This window comes from Amblyomma mixtum, chromosome 3, assembly GCF_055824585.1.
Source record: "Amblyomma mixtum isolate Tamu chromosome 3, ASM5582458v1, whole genome shotgun sequence".
NCBI lineage: Eukaryota > Metazoa > Arthropoda > Arachnida > Ixodida > Ixodidae > Amblyomma > Amblyomma mixtum.
The window spans coordinates 206,198,972-206,216,007 of NC_143014.1; the positions used below are offsets into that span (position 1 = coordinate 206,198,972).

At 45.1% G+C, this 17,036-nt stretch overlaps 1 pseudogene; it reads left to right on the plus strand.

The window, feature by feature from the left end:
- Positions 1-6,830: 6,830 nt before the first annotated feature.
- Positions 6,831-8,989, plus strand: LOC149353415 (uncharacterized; annotated as a pseudogene).
- Positions 8,990-17,036: the final 8,047 nt, after the last annotated feature.

Here is a 17,036-nt window from a genome sequence, read left to right on the forward strand (position 1 = left end):
TACGCGGGTATCTAACATTAATCAACAGGAGTCTGATATTATAATGTGACGTGATTGAACGGGAACGGCAGATACCTACACACAGCATACCAAGACGACAGTGACACAGCAAACAACACATCCTACGAAGAGCGCAATACTTGGCTTGCGGTATATATACCCAGCGAAAGCGACGCACTATTTTGCACGGTGAGGCCTTTTTTTGCGCAAATACTGTGGGCTGCCAAATTATCGCAGAAGTACCCTACTGGTCGCGTTCGAACCTGGGGTTAATTAAGAACGGAATTGCTAGTTGAAACTTGCGTCAGGCACAGGTCAGGAGTCGAACTGTCAACCAACAGATACATGGGCGTGTAAGGGAGCCGGTCTGCCCTGCCAGACGGGGTCCTTTCCGCTGGCTTATTCGGACCCAGAAGTACCCAATGCGCTTTTGCTGGTATAGTGCTATCACGTTCACACACGGAAATGTTCGAATGACATTGAGTGGAATGACATTCGAGAATAGGAATGACATTCGGACTCGACGGACTGCCGCGGTGCTGCACGACACTTTCGAAACGCATTCGAAAGCCTCAGCTCGTTTTCAGTGTACAGCGACGACGACGACGGCGGTCACACTAGTCCGACAACGACAGTATATATCACGCTGAACAACAGCTAAAATTATAGTGAAATATCTAGTTTACTATAATATGATTCTAGAGGGACACTTTTTTCAGGCCAACGACACCGATGAATCCGGTCGGCGGACGGTCAGCCTTGTCGGCGGCTGAGCGAGAGCACGGTGATGAGGCGGCGGTGTCTATATGCTCGCGCTACTAAATGAGCGAAACGAACGGCTATATTTCACGTGTGCACACCTGAACACTCCCCAGCGATAAGCGCTTGCCAAATCAATTTCAATCGACGACGGGTCTGTTCCCTTCCGCGACGGCTAGGCCCAGCGAGTTCGCAGGGTTGGATCTGTGATTTCGGCGGTTGTCAAGAGCGAATCGCAAGCTTTAGCGTATGCAAATGGTCACCAGGTGTAGTTTTGGCAACAGTGACCTGAAATCAACAATTGCTTACATCGTAGGGCACGCGTACGATGAACGGGAATCGCCAGTGTGACCCAGACTGCCGAGCCGTGCTTTACGGCCAGCAGCAGTCGTCGCCGTCGCTAGCTTGTGGATAACAAGTTAGGCCGTTTCAGTTAAAGCGAACAGTCGGCAGACATACTTCTGGATAAAGTAGTGTAAAAAAAATACTGGTCACGTCGGAGAAAGCCGGGACAAGAAGCGAGAAGCGCCAGTCCTGCGTGATGCCAACAACCCAGCTTTCTCAGGTGTGCGATCGCATCATCGCTTCCCACACATTGTCGCACTTCGTAAACAAGCACGAGTACAACCAGTAAAAAAGAAAACAGATTGTTTAATAGAACGAAAGCGCAGATTGCGTTTTAGTTATGTAAACAAGCGATGTAAACAACGGTATGAGTGCAGTCGTCCTCATCGGCGCACTCCCGGGGAAATTTCATGCTGACGCGGTTAATATTCATTGGCGTAATATTATCTTCAAGCACTCCCTTAGACAGAACACGTGTAGCATCTTTAGATGACATTCGGCTGGAAGGCATTCGAAGCGCCCGTGTAGCAGGGCTATAAGTGGTGATCACCTTCCTGCTAGAAGTTACCGTAAACGAAAGGATGACAATTGAGAAAGGGAATGTTTTCACTCTTCGCTGAAACGTCATTTCGAGCCCTGATTGTTCCACGGTAGCTTGAAGTGTAATGCAAATATGTTTATGCGGACAACCCATTTGTTAGAATTTAAATATACTTCAGACGGATTAATTGCGTATTTACGAAAGTACACTTTAAATAGATGGCCTGCACCAAAATGCGATGTCCCGAAACTCGATTTTGAGCATTAGATTGTTCAATGACAGCTTGTAGTGCGGTGCAAACATGCTAATGCGGACTGCCAATTTGCTAGAATTTCAGTGTTCTTTGGACGAATTAATTGCGTATTTACGGAAGTACACTTCAAATACACTGACGACACGCAAATGCCATTTCCCGAAACGCGATTTCGAGCACTCGACTGTTCAACGGCAGCTAGAAGTGTGCAAAGACGTTTAAAAGGACTGCCCGTTTGTTAGAATTGAAGTATATTTCGGATGAATTAATTTCATATTTACGAAAGTTCACTTTTAATACATTGACAAGATGCTAAAACTGCATACATATACGTTTACAAGGGCCGCCCGTTTTCTAGAATTGAAGCATACTTTCGATGAATTAATTTCATATTTCCGAAAATACACTTTTAATACACTGACAAGATGCTAAAACTGCATACATATTTTTTCACGTATTTGAAAAGTGCTCGTAGTATGCTTTAATTTAGGTATTTTTGGCACATTTTAAAAATATATTTCGAATACCAAGCAGGAAATTTCAGAAACGTATTTCCGACATATTTTTAGTGCATTCATGAATACAAAATGTGTTTAAAATACATTTTAAATAGCCCACCGTATATTCCAAACGTATTAGTTTTTGCTAAGGGATATGCTAAAACTTGTGAGGAATGCACTGGCACGCAAGAGGTATTTTATTGACCACCAAGGAAGAACAGCGTCCTGGGAGCATATTGAGCGGCTGCATACTGTGCAGCAGAAAGAAGGCCTACATTTGGCTAACAAGTTGCGCAGAGCTCATACTGAGTGGAAGCGACAGCCAATGAAAGTTAGACTTGCTGCCCAAGTGATGAGCACTTCTGTTGCGATAGCACTAGCCGAGTGCAGGGAACTTCACCTGGAAGGTTTTTCTGGCGCACGGGTAACAGAGAATTTTTTGCTGAAAATTAATGACACATTTGATGCACTAAATTCTAGAAGCCTATATCAGAAAGGTTGGAAGAAACCTACAAATGAAAAGAACATTGAAGCTTTCGAATGCATGTTCAAAACCACAACCCATTACCTCTCTTCCTTCTCTTCCTTGAAGGAGTCTGCAAATGGGAGGAGAATGATTGAAAGAAAATGAAAGACAAGTTTCTTAGGTTTTATCATCTGTATGCAAAGCCTGATTAGTCTTTTTCATTTTCTTGTTACTGAAAAACGAGTGGTAAAGTACATTCCGCCCCACGAAATTTGCCAGGACCATTTGGAATGGTTTTTTGGCCTGATTCGAGCACATGACGGGCATAATGACAATCCCACTGCACAGCAGTTTCGTGCTACCTTCAAAAAAGTGATTGTTCAAAGTGAACTGGTTGATGTATCAATAGGCAACTGTCTGAGCCTGGACACCATCTCCATATTGTCATGCAGCAGTGCAACAGTTATATCTTCTCAGCTCTTAAATACATCTGCACCAAGGAGGCAACTTCTAGACAGTGGTGCTGTTCAGCAGTCTCAGGTAACAGCTGCAGACACATCATAGCTGCAGCTACATCATAGCTCTGGGCTACATCAGTGAATGTGGAGGCAGAATCGTGGCTTACATGGCAGGCTATGTAGCTCATAAATTGGCAGCAAAGCTCACTTCTGAGCACTGCACAAGTGCACTACTCACGGCAGAATGAGGAAACATTTACTCATTAATTAAGAGAAAAAGCAGAGGAGGGCTGAAATATCCACCAGAAAGTGTACTGAAGATCTATAAAAAATCGGAGGGGGTGATCAGGACGGTAGTGCGCCTGAAAAAATTGGCATCAAGAACACTACTCACTGATAGAGTGGAAGCTTGGGCGAGTTGGTGATGGTTCACTTGCCACATAACGCTAAAAAGACACGAACACACGAAGACACGAACAAAAGACACAACGGGCGCCCGTCCTGTGTGTCTCCCTTGTGTCCGTGTCTTTTTAGTGCTATGTGGTAAGTGTACTCACTTATCTTCTCCGTGAGGTTCTTTACGCATTCCACTTTAGAGAGCCCTTCAATGAACTTCATGAGCACATATACGACAACTCTCCACTCGACGCTCATTATAAACACCTTGTCAGAGGTGTTGCAGAAAATTACATCAACATGGGCTTGTTTCGTGTTGGCAAGCAGGCAACCGAGAGCCTGCACGCTGCTCAGGTCCGGCAGATGTTTAAAAAAAATAACTCAGTTCAAAGGGCAGTGACTGATCCAACAGTGAGAATTCAAACATCATACTTGGTTTTCGTCAGCACATGTGGTCTCAATTTACCGTAGAGTATGAATGCAACCAGCCCATAGGGGTCCCATGCTTCATGCTGACACTGCAGGTTGCTGCTGGAATATGGGCTGAATAAGAATCTTACATGTAACAGACTTTCATGTGTGACTTTGTCACGACAAAATTCTATTCACAGGGCTTACAATTTAGAGTACATTACAACCTGTCATACTGAGTATTGAAAAGAATAGCTGTGTAATGTGAATGCGTCATGTACACCAACGATGCAGGCTCACGCTTGATGGCAGTCACTGTCAGTTTTTTCAAGCGTAATCAGGGCTTAGGTTTAGCTTGATTGCTACTGAATCAACCAGAAATTACCTGTTTCCTAAAATCAGATTTTCATCTTTCGTGGTAAATGAACAGTACGCACATTTTCAAAAAAGTCGTTCAAGTAACATCAACAGTACAAGTCCACAATGCAAATGCTAGTTCTTGTTCGTGAATTTATATGCTGTAGCTTCACAGATGGACATGTACTATTGGACACTGATGTTCAAGAATAGGGGCTGCAGTTGGCCGTCTCCCAGAGCTTTCTTTAGAGCGTGCCTGCACTACTGTCATGTAGGGTACAGGGCGACTGAAGTATCGTATTTTGTAAAAATATGGAGGGCATGTTTTTCATACTATAGAAGATGGAATATTCAAGAGAGTAATTAGTGTACCATACTTACAATTTTAGTTCGAGATATTGAACACAATTGCAGGTGATTTTGGCCTTTCAAAGTAAAAGTGTCAAAAGGGGGTGATCATCCCATTGCGCGCAGCCACAGAGTAAGCACTAGCACATAAGTTTTGCAACCTGCAACAAATTCATGTTCTTAAATGATGAAAACAATTTTCCACATGCACTGGGTACATTGATGCGTACAGAGAAAAATCTTATTATTCTACTAGCTGCAATTTGTACACTATTTTAATCATTCTTTAGCTGTCATCATGCCTTAGTTGTGCACAGCTGAAATGCCCGTCTTATGTGCTGGCTATGTTGGTTGGCTTGTGGTTTTGACAAATATTAAAACAGCATGTGCACTCAAGTACCACATAGCACAACCCAAACAGAACAGAAAATTGGACAGAAAACTATGCTATTTCTATACTGTTGCAGGCTAGGCAGATATGAGTCGAAAACAACAATGCAACGATAGAAATAGTGTCATCATGGTACTCTCTTTCTTTACATATATTACAGAAAGGATTACATGAAGCAGAATGGAGGAAAATAGTTCTTTTTTCCACTAGCTGCGACAACTGTTACCAATTTTTCAAGTCACTTGCACGCAATGCTCCAATTACTTTGCATTTACATTGCTTTCTATAACATTTTGTCAACTTTGTGATGCAGAAACAACTACCGAGAAATTAAAGCTTTTACACAATTTGGCAAGATCGGTCCACAAATATTTTTCTGTCTCAAAGCCCCTATTTACTGCTTTCCTATATGTTTTTGCTCTCTCTGTTCGAATAGTTCGTGGCTGCAAAGTAATCTAATTCAGTTGTGCATTTCTTCTTCTTTGTTGTCTTTTTGTTGAATCCTTTTTGTGTGTGTTCTCCTTCCATACACGAGTATTATCACTTCTGTTAAGGTTTTGCTTGCTTGAGGCAGCAAGCTATGTTTTGTAATAAGTGTTATGCTTTATCAAACCTTTTTAAGGCTCATATTTTGATTGTCCAATAAACTACAAATTTTGGACTTCACTAATGCGTTTAATCAGCTGAATGCAAGAAAGAAATGGTGCAACTCGGTGAGGTGGTCGCAGGTCGACTCCGGGGCGTCTTAGTAAATGGTGAGTTTCGAGGTACACTTAATCTTACCGTGGAATGGCCTTACATTTCACCACACTTAAGTGCAAATGTTTTAAACCTAACGCTGCGCCTCCTAAACCCCCGGCTATGTGTCCTTACGCTTGCACAACAGTACTCGATCGAGACAGCAGCACTGGTCGGTCGATGTCCATATCGGTGAAAACTTGCACGCAGTTGACATATCGCTCGCGCAGCGTACAGTAAAGAGATACGGTACGCTTCAAACTGCTTCGCGTATCGCTTTGCTGCGGGATACTATCGGATGCGGCGTGGCTTTCTTGGCACTGCACGCTTCGCTGAGCACACCGCAGCCCACGCATATCAGTCCCCACCAGTTATGACCGTCATGCATAGGGGCATGTAGACGCAACGGGTAGACTTATAAGGAAACGGTCTAGATGAGTTTGTATTTATTCGTGGTTGAAACAGCGCGGGAAGAATACACTAAAAATGAAGGAACACGCAGAACATGTACAGAGGGCAAAACGCATGTCTAGAACACGTTCTGAGCGTGTTTCGGGCGTATCACGCGATACCTAGCGATAAGATGTGGTTAAAAATGGCCTGGATGTAAACATGTGCTGTTAAACTCACAGAATTTCATCGTCATTTTTTGCCTTCTTGGTTGCAGCGGCTTTGGGAGCTCCGGAACACAGAGTTTGGTTGTTCTAGGCATGTGTTTTGCCCTCTGTACACACACAAAACAAGCGCCGAGTCGCAAATGGCTTTTTCCCCCTAGGCTGTTGTAGCCATAAACCAGCGTGTCACTGTCGTCTGTCGCTTTATGAGCCGTCGGCACTGTCATGATGATGCGGCTTGGATAGCGAGGGCCTCTTCCATGGAGAAGAGAAGGAAAAGAGGAGAGGCTATTACGTCACATTTTTTGAAGCCGGAAGCGAGGGCTCCGCCATGACATTTGGCCGTTGTCTCAGCCAATGGCATACTAGTGCCGCGAAGATCAACACGAGTGGCGCGAGCAGACGATCTCGCACCGCGCCTGGCCGTCGGCAGCTGACAGGCACAACGGAAAGTGAAACTTCTGCTCCAATCGAGAACGAAGGCGCTGCAATGCCCAGCTGCTGCGTTCCTTGGTGTCGGTCGCACACGCCAGGACAGGAACCGGGCGTCACTTTCCACACGTAAGTATACTGCATTTTGTTTTCGTATTTAATTGACCGCATAATGAGTGGAATGCATGCTCGCAGAACATAACGCATGACATGGCGTGAACGTGGTGTTCATACCACCCCAGCCTTATTCGTGGCTCTTTGTCCGAGTGCAGTGAATAGTATTGTTTTCAAACAGGTTTCCCAAAGATCCACAGCGAAGGAAGCGGTAGACTGAGGCCGTTAGACCAGGCCAAAGCGACTGGGAACCAGCGAAATGGACCTGTGTGTGTTCAAAACATTTTCTGCCCGAGCACTTCGATCGGATGCCGCCGCTCGTAGTTCACATTCGTGCTGAGGCCGTCCCCTTTCAGGTGAGAAACCACCTTCGTTGAATTCTCAAGAGAGTGAAAGGAATGCTCTTGAGAAGGTGCTTTATAGCTGGACTGCATGTATGCTTTCAATATGACATTTAAGGTGTTCGTGCAAGAATTAGAATGATTTGCTAATAAATGGCTCTAGCTAGACGTTATGAGTAGTGCGGCTACAGTATTCCTGCACTGGTAAAAAGCAATTGGGTCATTATTCCTAAACTGACTGCGGGTTATAATTACCGAAATGGCTCTGATGAAATTCTGCTTACTGTACATGATCATTTATTTATTTATTCTAGCTTACGCACTCCCTTCATTAGAAGAAAATAAAAAAAAAAGAAATCCTTGTCACCTATAGCATCGAGCACACCACAGTTTCTTTGGGACATCATTTCCATTTGATTATTACTTGTAGTGTGCAAATGTTTGCACCTAGCAGTAATATATAATTGGCGGTGCATTTTTTGTTGCTATCTTGGCCATAGCACCAGGGAAGTGTCACTGTTTTATTACTAGGAGATCACTGTGATTCCTTAAAACTATACTTCATTTACAAAAGAAATCACCATGAAATTTCATGAGGCATAGAGCAGCGTACGTGTTTGCTCGCGTAATTTGAGCACGTTTTTTCTTTAATTAGCACTTCAAAAAGAGGGGGCGCAATTTACGTGAAAGCATGTTAACCGAACACGTCCTAAAAAACTCTGTACAAAGGTCGTAACGCGCGATATGCACGGTATTTTACACCCTGTACGTGGACCCCCCCTTTTGGCACCCCGCGCTGGCAAACAAAAAAGTTGACTCGTCCGCTCCGCCCACGCTATATAGCCCCCCGCGGGGTGGCATGATGGCCCGTGCTTAGCTCAAAGCAATAAACGCGCAAAGATTCAATCGCAATGTCAGCAGTGGGAGGCAGAGGAGATAACGGGCAATAAAACGGGGCCCTCGGGTGTGGCCCGGCTGACTAGCGGCAAACCATATAGCAAACAGTACGGTAGAGTTTTGGATTCGGTCGCGCGCAACTGTTCGTACCGGATAGCGACCGCCAGCGCGAGCAAGTCGGGTAAATGGCGCATAGTTCGTGCCCGCGTACATGCTGGTGGTCTGGCTCAGCATAGTGCACAAAATGTGCGAGTAGTTTTTTTTTCATCCGATTAAAAGTTTGGGGTGCACAATTTAAGCGCGGGAGCAAATTATGTGAGTAAATATGGTAAATGTCATACACATAAAAAAAAGGGAAGCATGAGACAACGAAAAAAGACAAAACACAGGTACAAAGCTTGGTCAAATGTTTAGGGGAATCACGTTTTATTTTGCGAAGTTTCTGTGGAAACTGCTAGCGTGTGATGCACCTCATTATTCATTACAGCGGACACCCCTTCCACTGCAGCCCGGAGATGGCACAGCTGTTGCTGCTCAGCACGGCGCCCAGCCGGAACTGCTAACTCAAAGTCACGCATCTCCAGCTTCTCCATTGCGACAGGTATTTCCAAACAGTGAAGTTTTGTGACTACTACAGCTACTCGAAGCATCACAGTGGCTTTGTATATGTTGGAGCAGGAGCTACATACACTCCTTCCTGGAACGGGCTCACCAGAAGTTTTATTCGAATCCCTTGACAAACTAGTCATCATATTTCTTAACCCTTCAGACAACACTCAAAACAGTCATGTAGTGTGGTGCTTAACCTCCATCTTTCATTAGCTGCTTAAAGCTGAACACCTTTTATGTTTTGGTACATGATGTTTGCGTTAAGAGACAAAGAGGGCAATGCCATTAGCAATATGGATAAGATAGTTCAAATAGCCGAAGAGTTCTACATAAATCTATGCAGTAGCCAATGCAATCAGAACGTTAATGAGAGAAGCCGCAGCGCACAGCAATGGGACATACCGTAGCAGTAAGGAAAGAGGAAGTAACGAAAGCCTTAGGAGGAATGAAAAGCGGGAAAGCAGCTGGTGAGGATCAGGTTACAGCAGATTTGTTGAAGGAGGGAGGGGAGATTGAGCTAGAAAAACTAGCCACTCTATATACGCAATTCCTTGTGACCTCGAGAGTACAAGGAGCTTGGAAGAACGCTAACATTGTCTTAATTCATAAGAAAGGAGACGTCAGGGACTTGAAGAATTACAGAACGGTCAGCTAAGCTTACTGTCTGTTGCCTACAAAGTATTTACTATGGTAATCGCTAATAGTCAGTACAACCTTAGACTTCAATCAACCAAATAATTACGCAGGCTTTCGTAAAAGATACTCAGCAATAGATCATGTTCACACTATCAGTGAATGATGGATGGATAAATGCGCAAATTATAACCAATATATCGCCTTCATTGATTACGAGAAATCATTTAACTCAGTGGAAACCTCAGCTGTCATGCAGGCATTGCAGAATCAGGGTGTAGCAAGGTGTTATGTGCAAATAATGGAAGATATCTATGACTGCACATCTAAAATAGTCCTCCAGAAAGTCAGCAATAAAATTCCAATAAGAAAAGGTGTCAGGCAGGGAGACACGATCTCGCCGATGCCATTCACCGCCTGTTTACAGTAGGTATTCCGTGGCCTGAAATGGGAAGAGTTGGGGACAAGAGTTAATGGAGAATACCTGAGTAATTTGCGATTCGCTGTTGACATTGTCTTGCTAAGGCTCTCTGGAGTTGGGTTGCAAAAAGCATGATCTATGAGTTAAAGTGGCAGAGCAGAACGATGGGGTTAAAAATTAACATGCAGAAAACAAAAGTAATGTTCAACAGCCTAGCAAGGAAACAGCAATTGCTGATTGCAATCATCAAGACTGCTGCTCTGCATAGATGCTTCGGACTTTCTGCGAATGCCGCGGCCAACGTTCTTAGACAGTTTCAGTTTCGCAGCTCAGTTTCAGTTTCGCAGCTCCTCTCGGGAGGTGGCTAAAGTGGCGGTCGCGGGAACTTGTGGCGCTGCAGTCGAGCTTTTCTACATCGTCTGCTGTTGCGGGAGTTTCACTCGCTGCAGTTACGACAGGCTAGTGATATTTTCCAGCTGGTTTTTCGGGTGATGGTGCTGTTAATGTTGTGAAAACGTGTTTGTCGTGAAATATATGTACTTGGTGACTTGAAGCGAGAGGTACACATGCCATTCTTCTTTGCGCCCGGCTGCACAAGTGGCAATAGAAACGATGTCACTGATCATCATTTTTTCAAACCGCCTTGCGATAAAAGCGAATTTAAAAAGTGGGAGCAGATGCTGCATCGCAAGGACGGATGGCTCTCTCACACGTCTAAGGTATGTGAGCGTCATTTTTAGCATGAAGATATTTTCAAAGAGTACAAGCACGTTGTGAACGGGCAAGAGGTCCGAATCCCCCGCAGAAACTGGGCGCTAGTGCCCGGTGCCGGCCCTCATCTCTTTCCCAGCCTTCCAGATCCATTCTCAAAGTAAAAAATTGTGAAATGCAGGCGAAAGTCACCAAAAACGCGTGCTGTCGTGCGGACTGATAAGTGTGAAGGTCCTTGAAGCGAAAGTACACGTTCTCCTCAGGCGAGGCTTGCGTAGAGGCAGTCAGCCCTAATGAGCTGATGCCTCTTTCCTGCTTGGCGGAAACCGGTACTACGTCGAATGCAGTGACGATTGGTGACCTGGTGACTGCGACTCAACCATCTACGGAGTGGCAACATGAATCTATTCAAGGCGAAAGAACTGGGAAGGTATGTGCAGTTTTCTACTGCAGAAAGCTAGTGGCAAGCCGTCTAGCGATTCCCATAGCTGTTGTTGTGGAAGAACACGGTATCTGCTTCGTGAACGGATAGAACAAGCTGCACAAGCAGCTGTTCAAAACTGTAGCTTCTGTCACTGACCTTGAAAACATTCTGTTGGAAACAGATGGCTTATAAATACCTGTGCAGGAGTAAATACAAATATAGATGAACAGCCGACGAAGTCGGGAGGTGTTCACAAATGCTGCCGTTTTTTTTTTTAAAGCAGCTAATCTGTGCGCGGCGCTTGTGTTTGCGAAGACAGGTTCGAGCGAGGAAGAAAATGGCAATAACGCACCTCGTGCAGTGCCTCGTTCAGATATCGCCCACCCAAACCAGTGGTTGTACCGTTGTGCCCTCCAAGCAGAACAACTTTTCGCCATGTACCAACACTAGTTATGCCATATTCTTGTTTGCTCCCGCCGGAAAGAAAAATTTACCGAAGTCGCTTTGGAAATTCTAAAGTGTGCTTAGCGAAAGCCTTGTGGTCAACCCACTACCGCTTCCTCGAACCGCTTGGCGCATGGCGGGCTTCCCGCATGTGCGGTTTGGTTTTTTGATTGTAGTGTTTTAGAGCGCAGCTCTTAGGCGCCTGTTTCGCAGCGCCACCGTCGCCCCTGTCCGTTCGGCGTTCATTGTGTTCATTCATTGGCGTTGTTGTTGACATTTTACATTCCCATCATTTTAAGGAAAGGAAGCGCACATAATGCTCCCTGGGCCAGTGGACGCCTGAATCGCGCTGTTTTGTTGTTGTTGCAGCCGTAAGAGCCGTTGCCTAGCAACCGTCACAGTGGACACCCGAACCGCACCGTACAGGAAGGGAGGAAGTGGGAGGGAAAGAAGACAAATAGGGGCCGTAGTGAAGAAAATTAAAACTGTATTTGAGGAAAGGTAATTCTGCAGTAACTGTCTCGCATATCTCGATGGACACCTATCATCCGTTTGTAGAGGAAGGGAGGAAGAGGGAGTGAAAGAAGAAACAAAGAGGGCTCGTAATGAAGAAAATGAATTTGAGGAAAGCAAATTACGGAGGAGGTTGCGCCGCTGCGCGGAGGAGAGGCCCCAATTGGCACGATTCCAGCGCAGCGTACAGACACCGCGAGCATGGACGGACGCTGTGAGCATGGACGAACGCCACGAGCATGGATGGACACTGCGAGCATGAGCCATTAAAGGCTTTTGCCTTAATAATTTACCTCCAGGTATGAGCACGGCGCCGCCCGTCTTTATGAGGGTGTAGGAGGCGACGCGCGAGATGTGTAGAAAGCGAGATTGCACCGCCGTTAGTTCTGGTGACGTCCACGATAGGCACGCCAGCAAGCGGCGAGTATAGGGAGCTGCGAAACTGAAGCTGTCTAAGAATGTTGGTATTGTCATTTCTTTCCAAGTTGAGCACAGCAAGTGGCCGAAATCGAGAGCCCTCCACTACGACACTTATCTCATTCTTTTTTCGCCCACTCCCATACCCGCTGCGGTGGCTCAGTGGTAAGGCGCTCGACTACCGAGCCAGAGTACCTTGGTTCGACTCCGACCGCGAGGGCCGCGTTTCGATGGAGGCGAAACGCAAGAGGCGCCCGTGTACAGTGCGATGTCAGTGCACGTTAAAGATCCCCAGGTGGTCGAAATTATTCCCGAGACCTCCACTACAGCACCTTTTTCTTGCTTTCTTCTTTCACTCCCACCATTATCTCTACCCTAACAGTATCGTTCGGGGGTCCACCAAAATATGTGACACAGTTACTGCGTCATTTCCTTACCTCAAACACCAATTTTTCAACTTTTTTATATCCATATTTCCAATGCTTTTTCATACCAATGATGTAAGGTGGCATCTAAAGGTCGCGCATTTCTTGCATCCGTTCTTAAGAATTCCGGCAGGTAACGTCATGAACGAAGCATGATTGCAAAAATTTTCACATGCAGTGTCGCGTGTCTCACAACATTTGAGGTATTAACAATAGCATCTTTATTTGAGCCGTAAGATAATGTGAGATGTAGCCTGTCTTACGACAGGCAGACTATGAAGTTGCTGGAAATGATTCCTAGAAACAACCTTCGCCGATTAATTCCGCTGTTTTTTTTATAATATTTGCCAGCAAACATTGTCACTCCACAGCACTAATTAAATGCATAGTTTTGTGTCTCATAAAGAAAGCAATATAGCTTTTTTATTTTGCCTCGAAAATACAGCCGTCACCGCCACACACTTCCGTTGACACACCGCGTTAAATTTCATTCCGTGTCTTTTTTTAGGCTTCGTCGATATCCTTTACCTATTGTCCAACCAACAAAGATGTCATAGCGCTGAGAAACACCATTTTCTTCGAAGCGGAGATTAAAAAACACCCGGCGATTTCCAGAACTGTCGCAAAACCCATCTTCAAACACCCGTCAAAGCTGCACCCAGCAAAACGCAGACCATTGAAATCAGCATTCGTTCCAATTCTATATATGGGCATGACTCCTTTGCACTGGTTCAGGTGTCCACCCAGAGTTTAACACTTGGTGATGCCACGCCCCGTCTAACGCGCTCCTTTTTATGTTTATTAAGGCAAAAGCCTCTAATGCCTCATACTGTTGGTAGCAGCCATGTCAGCAGATTTTGTCCGAGTTTTGGTGTCGCTACTTAAAAAGAAGTCGAGGCGGGAAACTGAAGCAGGGCCTTTGGCATTTCAAGCGGCGACGCTACCACTCCGCCACGAAGGCTCAAGGTTTGAGCATGAATAAAGGTGCATCTAGTGAGTGCATGGGTTTCATAAATAAAATAAAAGGAATAAAAATAAAAATAATTAATGGAAAAGTAACAAACAATAAAAGTAAGAAAAGAAACAAAAATAAAAATGAAATATGGAAATTATGAAAGATAAAAACAAAGAACTATAAAATAAGCAAAGAAACAAAAATAAAAAATGAAATGAAAAAATGATGAAAATAAAAATAATACAGAATAAGAAAATAAACAAAAATAAAAATGGAATGAAAAATAAAATATGAAAAATAAGAAAATAAAAAACAAAAATAAAGAAAATGGAAAAATACAATATGAAAATTTTAAAAATAAATAAACAAACTGCGCCAGGAAACGCTTTCGCGTATTTTCGCCTTGCCTTTCGCCTTGTGCTCCCTGAATTTTTTTGCTTACGCGTGCGTTGCGAAGGCGCAAGTTTCTTTTACAACAGGGAGCTACACATTCTCCAAGGCTGGTGCCAGACGGTCTTTATTTGTTAGTAGCTATTTTTATTACTTATTAGTTTAACTTCGCCCGATAGCGCTTGGAATGATCGAGACTTGCACACGCACGGGAAGAGGGAATAGGAACGCGGGGTGTCGTCAAGGCTGTGGCATGTTGCAAGTTGCGCGTCCGCGCCGAGGGTGCCGCCACGGTCGAAACGATTGCCGCGATCTTGGTATCGGCGGTAAACGCGGCTGCAGTTAATATTAATAAAAGTGAAATTTTTCGACCATTATCAATAACAAAAACATGCTTATGAACTCAATTATAACCAGCCATAGGTTTTAAAAATAAGATATCAAAGAAATTAGTTGCGAAGATGACGCCACGGATAACGCGGCAGCAGACGACAAGCAGACGACGCCCGGACAGACGCGCAATCGAAAACGGCGACGTCGGCGACATTCGCACTGCAGCAGCGTCATTGGCGTCATGTTGAGTCACACAGTGAGTTTTTATTGGAGTTTTTATACTGAGCACTAGCACTGCAGCATATTATGTTGTCCCTATAGCCCAATGCACTGTGATTTCTTCTGCACGAGTCAAAGGTTGAAAATTTTCGCTGCCTTTCTCAGTGTGTGTTTAGTCATAGCCACAGACTGATGATACATTTCAATACATGTCAGATGTTTTACTTCCCTGCTGTTGACCTGAATCTCTTACAAAGTCGTGTACAAACCTATATTCAGTCATGTAGCATTTCATTATGTATACTGTACCTACCTTGATACCTTTTTTATCCTCTATATATTCTCTGCACGCTCATGTCTTCTAGGTTTACATAATGCCGTTTTTTGATCTTGATTTTTAGGATACTTGTTACTGATACTGCAATACCACTGGTGCCTAAAATCACTCTTTGAACATAGTTTGTCACTGCTGATGTTCTTTTAATAAATGGTTCTTTGCACAAAATCATTTGCGCCTTTCGTTCTCGAGCGAGCGCCCTAAGCAGCTGCTATGCAGTTGCGCCGCCCGCCACCATACACCATGCTACAACAACAGACACGTCGAAATACAAAAGCGAGTGAGCAGATTCCGTAAGTACCTAGGAAATCAAGCGTGAATGCAGCGCGGGAGCAGTTAATCACCAGTATTTACAAAGCTTGGATCGAGCTAGCGGCCGCCAGCACCAGGATAGCGCGAGCAACCAGCCGCTATAGTGCCTATACAGCCGCCTAAACGCGCGCCGCCATATTGGCTTTTTGGTTTGACTGCGTTTACCGCCTGTCCCAGGTGCCGCCACCATCGCCCTCGAAAAAAAAACGTCCCCATTCGCTCTATGAGAGTGTTACCATAGATGATGAAAACGTTTATTAAAGCCACAATGCCTTAGTTGAAGGGAAGGCTGATCGGGTCCCTAGTCCGGGACGCCGTTGGTGAAAGCCGCTGCCCGTGCTCTGGCGACGAGGGCTCGTTGTTCCTCGAGGTCCGAGCTGGACAGGGCCGCCTCCCAGCCCTCCCGCGTTGGCTGATTTATGATCTCAATGCTGTCATTTTTCTGACAAGCCCAGACCATGTGGTACAAGTTTGCCTTCTGGCCACAAAATTTGCACTCTGCCGAAAAGGACTCGGGCTCAATGGCGTGAAGCGTAGCTGGGTTATTGAAAGACAAAGTTTGTAGCCTGCGAAGGTGACATTCCTCTGATTTACTGAGACCTTTAGCGGGCCTCGGGAGTGTCTGCCTTTCAAGGCGCAAATGTTGCAATATTTCTGAATATGTCGTTAGCGGAGAGGGGGAGCCAGAATCAGGAAGGGAGGACGTATAAGGATGCCGGGGAAGAAAAGCTCGGGCCGAAGCGTGTGCGCGCTCGTTTCCTTCAACTCCCTGGTGACCTGGTACCCATATTAATTCCTTCCGTTCAGATGAAGTCCTACATTGACTAAGAATTTTGCAGGCTAGCGGCGTGATTCTGCCACGCATATAGTTTCTATAAGCCGCCTGGGAATCTGTAACTATGTATTTAGATTCGGAGTGCGTTGCAGCTAGGGCTATCGCTACTTCCTCCATAGCCTGTGTATCCCCGTTACGAACTGAAAGCCCGTCCACGACTTGCATTTGGTGCACCACTGAGATTGTTGATATTCCTTGTACAGGACCCGCAGCGTCCACGAAGAAGGCTCCTTCTTTTGTTGAATAGCACTCGTTCATCTTCTTGCTCCTTGCCACTCGTCTAGCATGATGATGCTCCGGGTGCATGTTTTTGGGAAGCGGAAGCGTAAGGAATTTGCTCTTCCACTCTTTAGGTATATCTTGTCTCCCAGCCACTTGCTGCGGAAAGCTAATGTTTAAATCTTCTAAGACCCTGCGGCCGGTCGTAGTTGTGGCCAGTCGCACTACCTGGCTTGTAAGATGGGCGCTAATCAATTCATCAGCCGTGTTGTGTACCCCTAGTTTTAGTAGACGCTCCGTAGATGCTTTCATGGGTAGGCCGAGTGCCTTCTTATAAGCCGTTCGAATGATAACGTCCAGGTGGTTTAGATCGGTCTTCCTCAAACGAAGGTACGGGGCCACGTACACTATCCTGCAGATGACAAAGGCCTGTATTAGTCTAAGGGTATCCTGTTCTTGCATGTCGTTTTTCTTGCTT